This window comes from Aegilops tauschii, chromosome 1, assembly GCF_002575655.3.
Source record: "Aegilops tauschii subsp. strangulata cultivar AL8/78 chromosome 1, Aet v6.0, whole genome shotgun sequence".
In the NCBI taxonomy this organism is placed as follows: domain Eukaryota; kingdom Viridiplantae; phylum Streptophyta; class Magnoliopsida; order Poales; family Poaceae; genus Aegilops; species Aegilops tauschii.
Genome location: NC_053035.3, coordinates 117,884,592 through 117,897,453, shown reverse-complemented (window position 1 = coordinate 117,897,453; position 12,862 = coordinate 117,884,592).

Here is a 12,862-nt window from a genome sequence, read left to right as displayed (position 1 = left end):
TCATCAACACACCATCTATTACCTTTTGGAGAGTGGTGTCTCCTAGATTGGTTAGGTGTCACTTGGGAGCCTCCGTCAAGATTGTGGAGTTGAACCAAGGAGTTTGTATGGGCAAGGAGATCGCCTACTTCGTGAAGATCTACCCTAGTGAGGCAAGTCCTTCGTGGGCGATGGCCATGGTGGGATATACAAGGTTGCTTCTTCGTGGACCCTTCGTGGGTGGAGCCCTCCGTGGAATCGCGCAACCATTACCCTTCGTGGGTTGAAGTCTCCATCAACGTGGATGTACGATAGCACCACCTATCGGAACCACACCAAAAATCTCCGTGTCTTCAATTGCGTTTGCACACTCCAATCCCATCCCTTTACATTCTTGCAACTTGCATGCGTTACTTTCCGCTGCTCATATACTCTTGTCATGCTTGCTTGATATGTATTGTGAATGTTTAAACTTGTGCTAAAACTCTACCTCAACTTCAAGAAATTAAAAACTGCAACTTTTCTTGTTAAGAGTCCATTCACCCACCTTTAGACTCCTCTTCTCGGTCCTTTCAATTGGTATGAGAGCATTGGTCTCCATTGCTTTGGTTTAAACACCTTTGGAGGAAGTTGGATGTGTCTACGTTGGGGAGTCTTACACATAGAGTGCCTATACTTGATGGAGAGTACTTTCATGAGTGGAAAAATGAGATGCTTGAGATTTTCAATGAATATCACTTGAACAAGTACATTACTAGTCCTTGCATTCCCCCTAGTGATCCTTTGCATCCCACTCTCGATGAGGATCTTGACATGATTCACAATCTTAGAACTATCAATCTTATCATTAGAGGATTGCCCAAAAGTTTGGTTGCTAGCTTACCTACTCTTGATTGTGCCTACAGTATATGGAGATTTCTTGAGGAATGATTTCCAAACTATTCCTTGCAAAACTTAGATGAGATCTTTCATAATTCTATTGCCTTGAGTAAGCACTACAAAAAAAGACACATCCGTGACATTTTGGGCCGAACGAATTTTTTTCCTGTCATACATATGACACTTCTATGACGATAATTGTGACAAAACCCGGTATCATCATAGATGTGGTGGGCTCCTACTTCTATGACAAAAAATCATGACAGAAAATGGGATTTTCGTCCTGGGCGGGCTGGAGACGCAGCTGCATGACATTCTTTGGGCCGTCCATGACGGAAAAAACCGTGGTAGAAGCGAGGGGAGGAAAATTTCGGGGAGTTCCCGGTTACGGTGGGAGGTCAGGGGCCGAGCGATGCGCGTTTCTCTCGTACACATACGCGCGTGTGTGCGAGGCATTGGCTCTAACTGAACCCGAGCGAGGCGTTGGGCTCTAACTGAACCCGAGCGATTGCACTGCAGGCTACACGTTACTGAACCCGGGCGATCGACCGATGGCTGTTAACTGAACCCGATCGAGTGATTCCTTCGCTACTGCTGCTAACTGAAGCCGATCGATGCTGCCTCTGGGATGACCAGTGAGCGTTGCGGGGGGGGGGGGTGGATGAACAGTGAGCGATGGCGTTGCCTCTGGATGAACAGGACCCGTGGTGTGGTGGAGGGCTGGATGAACAGTAGATGGTGGAGGGGTGCCCGTGGAGGGGTGGTTGAACAGGACCCCGTGGTGTGGAGGGCTGGATGAACAGTAGACGGTGGAGGGGTGCCCGTGGAGGGGTGGTTGAACAGTAGCCGGTGGAGTAGCGCGCGGTGGAGGCTGGATGAACAGGAGCCCGTGGAGGCTGGAGGAGGTCGACGGTAGCCCGTGGAGGCTGGAGGAGGTCGACGGTGGAGATGAACAGTATCCCGTGGAGTCCCGTTTTGCGGTACGCCACACCTCTCCCGATGAACAGGACCCCTGTTTTGACCGTAGCGCTCCAACACAAGTCCGTTTCCTCTGTTTTGCGGTACGCCACACCCCTCCCGATCAACAGGACCCCCGTTTCGATCGTAGGAGGTCCGTTTCCTCCGTTTTGCGGTACGCCAGACCCCTCCCGATGAACAGGATCCGGTTTCGAACGTGGCCGGTCGAACACAAGGCCGTTTCCTCCGTTTTGCGGTACGCCAGGCCTCGTTTCCATCGCCTGTTCCGTCCAAGACCTCCCGATGAACACGACCACGCATTCCGTTTCGACCCAGCCGGTTGGCTCCCACGCGTTCCGTTGCCTCCCGATGAACACGACGCATTTCATTGCCTCCCCATGAACACGACGCATTCCGTTGCCTCCCCATGAACACGACGACGACGTTGTTTCTCCATTCCGACCCAGCCATGTACACGAGCCCTGGCCGTACGTATGCGCGAGTAGGCGTTCGAGACCCTGCCCGTATGTACGTACGTGGCCGTATTTTCTTTCTTGCACCCTGGCCGCTGTACGTACGTGTACATGCTACGTGCGCACCTCTACTACGACACGTACGCGCCTCTACTATGAGACGTGCGCGCCTCTACATCGACCAGTATATATGTACGTACACGTTTGCGACCAGAATGACAACGCTACGTACGCTTCGACCAGGTGGGTCCCGACTGTCAGGCACTTCCTTGCCTGCGAAGATGTAGCTGGCGGGTCCCAGCAGTCAGAGGGGTGAATCGTTTTGTTTTTTTGCCCGGACGCACTTCCTTGCGTGCGAAGGTGTAGCTGCTGGGTCCCAGCAGTCAGGGGGGAATCGTTTTGTTTTTTTCCCGAATGCACTTCCTTGCGTGCGAAGATGTAGCTGGTGGGTCCCAGCAGTCAGGGGGGCGAATCATTTTTTTCGGACGCACTTCCTTGCGTGCGAAGATGTAGCTGGTGGGTCCCAGCAGTCAGGGGGGCGAATCGTTTTTTTGGACGCACTTCCTTGCGTGCGAAGATGTAGCTGGTGGGTCCCAGCAGTCAGGGGGAAACATTTTTTTTGCGAAATACGGTGGCCCGTCCGGTGGTTCCCCGCTGTTAGGTGGAAGAATAATTATTTTGCGCGTAATAAGGAGGCACTTCCTTGCTGCGGCCGTGGACCCAGTTGTCAGCCTCTCCACGTACAGTTCACGTCCGATGGAAGCCATTCCTTGACCACATTGACCACGCCGCGCCGAGAGCACCAGGGCGGTGGACGACGGCGAGGCCTAGGAAGGGGACGACGCGGAGCCGGGGAAGACGCGACAGTGGATGCCCACGCGTAGAGGAGTATGAGGGTTCACTCGTTCGGGTGCGGTGTGAGGCTGCCGTCGCCGCAGAATAACAGGGGGTGTTGGTGCGTAGAGGGATGGCCTGGCCAGCGGTGGGAGTAGTAGGGGGCGGTGAGGCCTCCGCGGCATCACAGCCGGCCGCGGGCGGCAGGAGCAGGCGGCACGACTGGCGCTGCTTTGGGCGGCTGGAGCAAGAAGACCAGAGGTTGAAGAAGCACTACGGCCGTTGGATGGACATCGTATGGTCACTGGAGCTAGAATCGTTCATATATTGACTAAAGTTGACAAAGGCCTCCGTCCCAGTCAACTTAGTAGGCCCACAAGTCAGCCTCCCACCAAGGTGCGTCCCAACTAGCAGGGGGGTATTCATTTTTTTGTGCGTAATAAGGAGGCACTTCCGGTGGGTCCGAGCTGACAACGGGGGGGGGGGGGGACGTTTTTTTCGTGAAATACGGTGGCCCATCCTGTGGGTCCCAGCCTTCAGGGGGAAGCGTTTGTTTCGCGAAATACTGGTGGCCCGTCCGGTGGGTCCCTCCTGTCAGGTGGAGGAATAATTATTTTCTGCGTAATAAGGAGGCACTTCCTTGCGGCTGCCGTGGACCCAGCTGTCAGCCTCTCCACGTACAGTACTCTTCCGATGGAAGTCGGTCGTTGACCACATTGACCATGCCGCGCCGAGAGCACCACGGCGGTGGACGACGGCGAGGCCTAGGAAGGGGACAGCGCGGAGCCGGGGAAGACGCGACAGTGGAAGCCCGCGCGGAGAGGAGTACGAGGGTTCACCGGTTCGGCTGCGGTGGGAGGCTGCCATCGCCGCAGAATAACAAGGGGTGTGGGTGAGTAGAGGGATGCCCTGGCCAGCGGTGGGAGTAGTAGGGGGCGCTGAGGCCTGCGCGGCAGCACAGCCGGCCACGGGAGGCGGGAGTAGGCGGTCCCGCCGGCGCTGCTTTGGCGGCTGAAGCAAGAAGATCAGAGATTGAAGAAACACGACGGCCGTTGGATTGACATCCAACGGTTACGTCTGCTAGAATCGTTTGTTGACGTATATAATAACTAAAAAAATCTTGCATACGCGTCAACTAAACAGGCCCACAAGTCAGACCACTCCCTCTTTTTTTAATAATTTATATATAGCTCATGGCAACTTCTTATGCAATTTATTGTAGTCGTTTTTTTGGTTGGCCATGGCCAATTTCGCATATTTCTGTGGGTTCCAAACTATTTTTAATACCGAAATGTTGAGCCAGATTTAAAGTACTTTGAAGATATATTTAAATTAGGTTAATGCCCAGTGAAATAGGAATCTGAAAATGTGAAAAAATTCAGAAATTATAAAGTAATTGCCAATTTGTCATCTGTTTTTATATTTACAACCCATTTCATATTACTTTCAAGATTTGCAGGCGTCTTGAAAGAGTTGCAGCCCATCAGGGCGTAGAAAAATAAGTAGGACTGGATTGGGTATTCTTCAGAAAAAACAAACTGGGCTCATTTTCACAAAGAAAAAATAGCTGGGCTGGTCACATGGTGAACATAAAATATAAGCCTGGGCTAGACGGGCCACAGCCCAGTTCAAACCCTGCTCCGTCTCAACAATACCAAACAAAAAAATACTGCTCGAGTAGCTACGTTCCAGGTGTCAGCCGATCTTGTGTTGTTCTCTTGTCTATTGACTATATACGCTCACAATGTCGTGGGTCCCAGATGTCAGGAAAACACTAGGAGGAAGCATTTTATTTTTCCATACGCTGACGTGGTGGGCCCCTACTGTCATCCTCTCCACGTACTTTTGCCGATTCCTGTTGTTTGTTGACCATGTTGACAACGCGAGAGGGCGGCACCGCGGCGAGTGCACCAAAGCGCGCGGAGGACGTCGGCGTTAACGATTTAGGAGACGGTGGGGCACCGATGCGTGCGCTGAGGTGCAGCCAGCCGTGGGAGGCGGAAGCAGGCGGCCCCGCCGGCGCTGGTTTGGTTTTGGCGGCTGGAGGAAGACAGGACTGAAGAAACACGACAGACTGTAAAAGCAGCAGGAGTACTTAACAACCTTAACTGAAACCAGCAGGGGCACTTAACAACCAAAGCTGAAAGCAGTATGAGTACTTATACAGGTTCAACCGTACAAAGCACGCCTCGAACAGTGCTACTTTGCCTACAGTTAACCAAGGGTGAGGCCGCCAAGCCCCAGGACAAGGCCCAGGCGCTACCCCGCGCATCCACAACCTTCTGAAAGCGGCTTCATCTCGCAACATGGTCAATAAACAGGATATTCGCTTTAGAGCCATGGAAAAGCATGACCATAATCTTCTGTCCTATTGTCCAAGATGGACGGGCCTTCATTATTTGAGACCACCCATGAATAAGTATCTTTTCACCTCCAAGGGGAATTGAGTAGGTCGACATAAACATCATGTTGTGACCAAGCGCAAGTCTGACCCGACCATGGTCAGGCATCTGTATAGGAACAATAGAACTCGGCAGTTCCTGTTTCAAGAAGATCACATCTGTAAAACTGTGTATAAGCAATAGTTTATGAACAACATATATAACAGAAAACAGCTCGTACCATAAGTTTCTCGACACAGTTGGACCTGTTCAACGAGTGCAGCAGTGGCACACATATCCCACGTGGCCTTCCACCATTGAAACGCCCCACAAGGACCTCAAGACGATCAATAAAGTGTAGGAACTTGTGGATGTCGATCCAGTCAACTTCAGTGCCATTAGTAACAGCTGAGTTATTACAGAGTAACAAACGAGCAGACTGCTTAACTCTGAAAAAACCTACACGTGCCACCAATTATAAGAAAAATATTAGTTAGAAGTAGCATCTTCGTGAGAGATTCGTTGCTACTTCTAAAGTTAAATTGTGATTAGTTAGACAGAATAGGTGGATTAAGAAGTAATCGAGGCAACAAGCAAGAACCAGATACAAAACTAACATGGATGAACAATTGGAACGACGTCGGGGTGGAAGATCGCAGTGAAGATGAGACCAGGTTCTGCTATTTCCATCAACATTCGTGCGCCAACTTTCAGTCCGTAACACTTGAGAAAGTTTATCCAAGTTCGGCCATAAAAAAGCAGCGATCTTCTTGGTTCATGAACCTAACTCAGAACTTATATCCATGGCTTGTCTTCACTGTGACCATTAAATTAGTGTATTCAGTTATGGCAAGGCCGAGCATCTTGAGTACATGTGTTCTGGCAGAGCAAATAATACACTACAGGAAAAATAATATGAGAACACAGCATGTTAAAAAAAACCCCACCCTCCCGGATAGAAAAGAGGATTCTAGGAACATACTGTGCGCGTTTCAAAATGATGTGTTAGGATGAGAAGGAACAAGTGTGGCTTCTCGCCGAGGGCGCAGAAACCTGTAGGGTACTCGCACTTTGGGCACTGCAAATGAAACACACTAGATTCAGTAGGAAGAAAAATGCATGAACGGCGGCGGCTGCCATCCTAGGATTACCTGTGACCAAGGGACTTGGATTTATTGGGGATGGATGAAGAATTCGTACCTGGTCTCCATGAGAAAACCCTATGCAATCACCGAGAGGGGGTTTTCTCTAAACAAGCAGACGAGGGAGAAGGGAATTCAGGCCCAGTGAAATATTGCCGCTTCGTCCGTCCAGCTTACTGCTAAAGCTGGAAAGGGGGGTTGTGATTTGACGGCTCACTGGGCATTACTGCGGCGCTACGACCGGGGTGTGTCTACCGTGAAGTTGTGCACTCTAATTTGTGCATATGGCACGTGGAACCCGTTGCCGGTTGCCCCACATATCAGCGAAAGGAAGTAGAAAGACAGGAGTTACTAGTTACACATAAATATATGTTTTGACAGAGAGATACTCCCTCTGTAAAGAAATATACAAATCTTTTATATCACAGGCTCACCTTGCCGAGAAATATACTCCCTCTGCAACGCACGGGCATTATGGGGGTTCAGCTTTTTTTATGGGGGTTCATATGAGAATATAATACTCAGATAGGCTCACGGTTCTGGACTTTGGGCCGCAGGCCGACCCTGCATGTTTGGGGGCCATCTGTTCTACCTCAGCGCTTTTCATATTGCAAGCGATCGGTACGGCGCTGGTTTTAGATGCTGTCGCAAGGCGAATACACAAAATTGAATAAAGCACGACAACTGTTGGAATGAAATCGAACGACGGTTCCTAACCAGCAATCAGAGTTGCAATTCTATCAACGATATACCATGTGATAAATAATACTGTCGTACTACGTATACACACAGGACACTTGTTTCACCATGCCAGATTATTACATCAAAATCTCTCGGAGGATAGATCAGTTCGGCAGTTGCGTGCTGCTACTGAAGAATTTCAAAGTTGATTTGGACCAGCTCTCCTTGCCGAGAAAGTTCGATTTTGACATCATCCCCTACCGCAAGATATGATTTAGATTTGAACCTTGACCATCCTTTAGCATCAATCATCATGCGACCATCCTTTGTACTTACGGTATATTGAGCAGGTTCATTCACACCAAGGCTGCGCATGGTAAGAGAAACTTGGCCGCGGTCGCCCGGATTGTTGAACGACTCCCTCGTTGCTCTAGGAATTCTCTTTTTGCAAACAAGAAGACATACCCAAACAGTTAGATCAACACAGTGAATCATGTGAAACAACATGGAAAGAAAAAAGAACGAAGCACTTGGGCGACCAATGCTTACCAAGAAGGTGGACATGTCGGTTTTTGTAAGGACTTTGGTATATGAAGTGCGAACTGCAGCCCAGTCTGTTGCCGGTGCAACTGCACGGGCCGGAGCAGATGCAAGTGCAAGTGTTGGTGCAGGTGCCGAAGCCGCCGCCGCTGCCGGAGATGGTGCTCCTTGTAGAGCTGGTGCCGGTGTCGGAGCAGGTGCCGGTGTCGATGCCCGATCCTCCGATAGATCAGACTGATCCGCTGACGCGGTCGGTGCCCAATCCTCAGCTGGATCAGACTGAGCTGCTGCCGCTGTCAGTGTTAGAGCAATTGCCGGTGCTCGATCTGTGCGAGACAGCGGCGATCGTGTCTGGTCTGCTATGATCAGCTTTCTAACTTGACTAGGACCCGTGACTGTGATCCAGTTTTTTTCTTCATTTCTTTTAAACGCGAGAAGGACTAATTGTGGCGTTTTTGTTAAACCAAACTGTAGTTCATCATAGGGATTCAGCTTGTACTCAGACAACAGACTGATCCAATTTTTTCCAGTAATATAAGTGATGGATAGTGCCTTCGTTACTGACACGACATAAGAAGTGAAACCTGCAAAAATAGCCATCGTAGAGCAAACCAAACGGTTTATTTTGTGATGAATGTCACATGGCAAAACCTGCATCGTAAAATTGCAGGAAAAGAAAGAAAACATGACATTAAATCAATAAGATTTAGACAGTAAATCAATAAGATTTACTTGATGTGACACGAGTGAATCCTTACCAGGAAATCACTATGTTGAAGTACTAAACAGAAGATTGATCGTCCAACTACGCGTGGCATGCAGGGGCCCCGCCTACTCCCACAAGCAGGACAGTCCAAAGGTCGTGACAAATCATATGGACCGAACATCCATGGGACTGGAAATCCTGGTGGGTGCGATAAACCCTGCAATGCATACAGATATTGGAGTGTAACCATAATTGATAAACCGTCCTCACAGAAAATATGATCTGGATACTTCAAAATATACAGACTGAATTGAGTGGACAGACATTAACATAGACCGTTCACACACCAAAAGCGGCAGTACTAATAAACAATATAGGGTTCACAAACACAAATCAAGTACTGAACAATAGTACTTACTACAGACAAGCAAAGTTGCACTAACTAAACTCTGCAGACTATTTCTTGCCACCGACCTACGGGATGAACCCCGCATAACTGACTAGGCCATGGACTTCGTGTGAGATGTCTACATGCACCATCACCATCTTGTCAACCTTGGAGAACCTAACATAGTGGTCTTTCCACTCATAAACATGATGATGAAGACAGGCCGCATCAGATTTGTTGGGAAGCTTTACAAGAACCACACCCTTCATAATCGAAGGCACAGCCAGGAAATTGTTGTGGTCAAGTACAGCCTCGAGAACACGCCTGACAACAATGCTACAGGAAAACACTAGTTCAGGACACGTGGCGACAAGGACACAGCAGCTGGATAGTTCAGCAGTATAACTCATCATCAGGTCTTCCAGTTCACACGGCATGACTTTGAGAACTTCATCTCCACCGCGGACCTGGTTCTAATTCAAACAGAAACCATATTTTATTACTACCTCCGTTCACATTGATGTTCATAAAGTACTCCCTCCGTCCCAAAATTATTGTCTTAGATTTGTCTAGATACGGATGTATCAAGTCACATTTTAGTATTAGATACATCCGTATCTAGACAAATCTAAGACAAGAAATTTGGGACAGAGGGAGTAGTTGAAAGTAATCTATAAGAAATCAGTGTCAACCTCTCACATGTTTTGGTCAAAAGAGGAATTTAGAACCGTCATTTGGCACACTAAAATCACATGCAAGATCACCCAGAAAGTTGTACTACCAGTACTAGTACTGCGTGTTAGATGAAAAAACACGATCAAGATCGAGAAAAAGATCATCAACAAGAGACATTACCTGGACTTGCTTAATGAGGGATCCTGGAGAGGGGGGCTTGGACAGGGCGATGGCTTTGAGCTTGTCTGCGGTAGTCTCGACGGGGTGCTTGCGCTTCTTCATACCATGAGCCTCGACAGTTTTGGCCAGAGCCATAGACATCACGTCGGCCGGTGCTCCGGCGTCCATCCAAGAGAGGAAGCTGAGAGAGAAGAGTGAAAGGAGGAACGAGATGAGGGAGAAGCGAAGCGAGTGGGGGTTTTCTTCAAGACAGGAAGCTAAGAGAGAAGAGTGAAATGATGGTTGCTTCGTCCGTCCAACTTACTGCTGGAAAGGAGGGGGTTTTGTGATTTGACGGCTCATTGGGCATTACTGCGGCGGTTTGATCGGGGTAGTCTACCGTCACTCTACTACGGAGTAATTTAGTGCATGGCTGGTGGACCCAGGTGCTGGCTGTCCCACACGTCGGCGAAAGTGAGTAATTTAGTGCATGGCTGGAGGAGGATCCGCACGGTAGAGCGTGTCCACTGTTTTTCTGAAGAAAAAAATGATTACAGCAAGCGTTTCCACTCTTACGACGGAGGAGTGCGAAACACGGCACCCACTTGAACATACACAGTGCTCCTACTACTAGGCATGTGCAGTGGTTCATACATCAGTACTACACAATCTTGTTGCTAGTGTAGTAAGATATGACGATAACAAATGATGTTGTGCGCATGTCAACTACTCCTATATGTAACATAGTACCGCTTTTTCGACTGTCCGGTCGAGAATGAACGGTGAGATCAGTGTTAACAGAACTAGGTCCACAATGCACGGAGAGTACGGTGCTACAGTACTCCACGAAACATGAACCATATGAAGCACGAATAGTGTTAGGCAGGGTGTATGAAGGGTGCACGGGATGGGAGCAAAAGTTCCCTTCTCGACCCACTTTTGGATGTTTGGCAGAGTGCATGAAGGGTGCATGAGTCCACACTAGTAGGTTGACAAAAATACACGAAGAGGAAACAACTATATTGAGATGAGAATGCAACCAAACACACCCACACGCTTTGTGCTACAGTGACTGATCTGCACCGTCTGAGTTTGATCCAACGGTCATGTTGCGCCGAGACATGGACATGCCCATGCAGAGGGCGCCTAAACACCACCGAAGTCCCTCTGCTTCTCGAGGCGCACGGCGTTGGTGATGCAGGGTGCAACCGCCCGCAGAGCCCGCTCCCAGTCGACGGGAGCCAGCTCGTCAAAGACGGCGTCCAATGGCACGAATGGATTCCGGTGACGGACCTCTAAAAGGATTCGCCCGGCAATGGCAACGGCAGCCCGCAACCCCTCCTTGTCCAGCTCAGCCCCCACCATCGCGCGAAGACGGCTCAACTCCTCAGAGATATAGGTGAAGAAGGAGACTAGGTCAGGAAGCCGCAGCTCGTTGAAGTCGACCGAGTGGTCGAACGGGTTTAGCCCGACGGCCGGCATCGTCGCGCTGGCACGACGGTAGGCATCGCGCAGCCGCAACACGTGCGTGGCAACTTGGTTCACCAAGTGGCTGAGGCGATCCTGGACCTCGTCACGATCGGCCCGCTCGCGCTCCAGCCGGCTCCCCTGACGGCCTATCGTATCTCCCGCTTTCTGCAGCAACGCTGCCGATGCCTCGAGCATCTTTGTGGTGGACGCCTGCCGCTTTTGAAGTTCCTTGAACTCCCGCACATAACGGAGGAGCATGGCACTCCTCTCCTCCTTGAGCTCACAGAGCTCCACGTCCTTGGCCCTGAGCTCCGCATCCTTGGCATGGAGCTCCTGTGTCAGGCGCCTCACCTCGGACTCCGTGATCTGCTGCGCCGCCATGGCACCAGGTAGAAGCAATGGGGAGAGGAAGCAAATGGGGCGAAACGGCTGAAAGGCAATGCAATCTATGGGAAGGCGGAGGGAGCGGGGAATCTTTTGGTTTTCACCACGGTAAAACACCAGTCGACGACTTCTCACATCAGGGAGCAGTGGGTTTTTACAGGCGGAGTCATCGTGACTAATTGCTGCCGCGCCTGCTCCTGTCAATCAAAAATTAAAAATCCTACCGCGCCTGCTCCCGTCAATCAAAAAATTAAAAATCCTGCCGCACCCAAACACTAGAGCAACGCCGTGGTGGATATTTAAATTTACCTGCCGGCAAGTAGATAAAAAAAGGGGTGAAAAAACAAATGTGGCGGCGGCCTAGCTAATCGGTCGAACTAGCCCAACTAGCTAGCCACCGTGCTTCACTGATGTACTCGGCGGGAAAGGTGGTCTTTCGTGATTTGACGACTCATTTACTTGCTTCGGCGCTATGACCGAGGAGGAACCAGAAAACGCGCGGTAGGGCGTCCCACGTCAGGAAGAATATATGCGTGCACCACCCGGGAGGACCCCGAAACCGCGCGGTAGGGTGTGCCACGTCTCGGCACGGAGGAAAAATGTGCATGTAAAAATATACTGTATCAGACGTAGTACCTATGGTTCGACCTCGGGACCCAGCCAGTCGGTCGAAAACACCCCACTAGCCACGCAGCTTCATCATGCAAACGTGGCACGGAGGATAGATGTGGTTAGCTCCGTCTCGACCAGCCACAACATCTCTTGTTCTAGGTGATTCTTCTATTTTCCAAGCTTTTTTTTAGTTGTAATAACACCACGGCAAGCTAGCGCCGCTCTTCGTGTGTGCCCGTGAAAAGGTTAGACGATGGAGAGAAGAGAGATTGAGATCGCAGACCTGGGACCCACCAGTAAGTGAGACAACGGTCATGCACGTGTTGACGAGGCACTCCCTCTACTCTACTCAACGCAAGTACTGTATAAAATCAAGTTATGGGACAAAGCCAACAACCGTTCGTTTTTTCAGGCTATCGACTTACGCTTTGTAGTCCAGGTTGCCAGTTCGAATCTCATCTTTCAGATTTGTTAGTTTTAGGTCCAAATTTGATTAATGACAAGTGGGACCCCCGTGTGTTGTTCCGATATTTCAGTGTAGGATGGTTTTTTTGAACAAACACTTTGCGCGGTTAGACAAGTAACGGCACGATTTACACGTA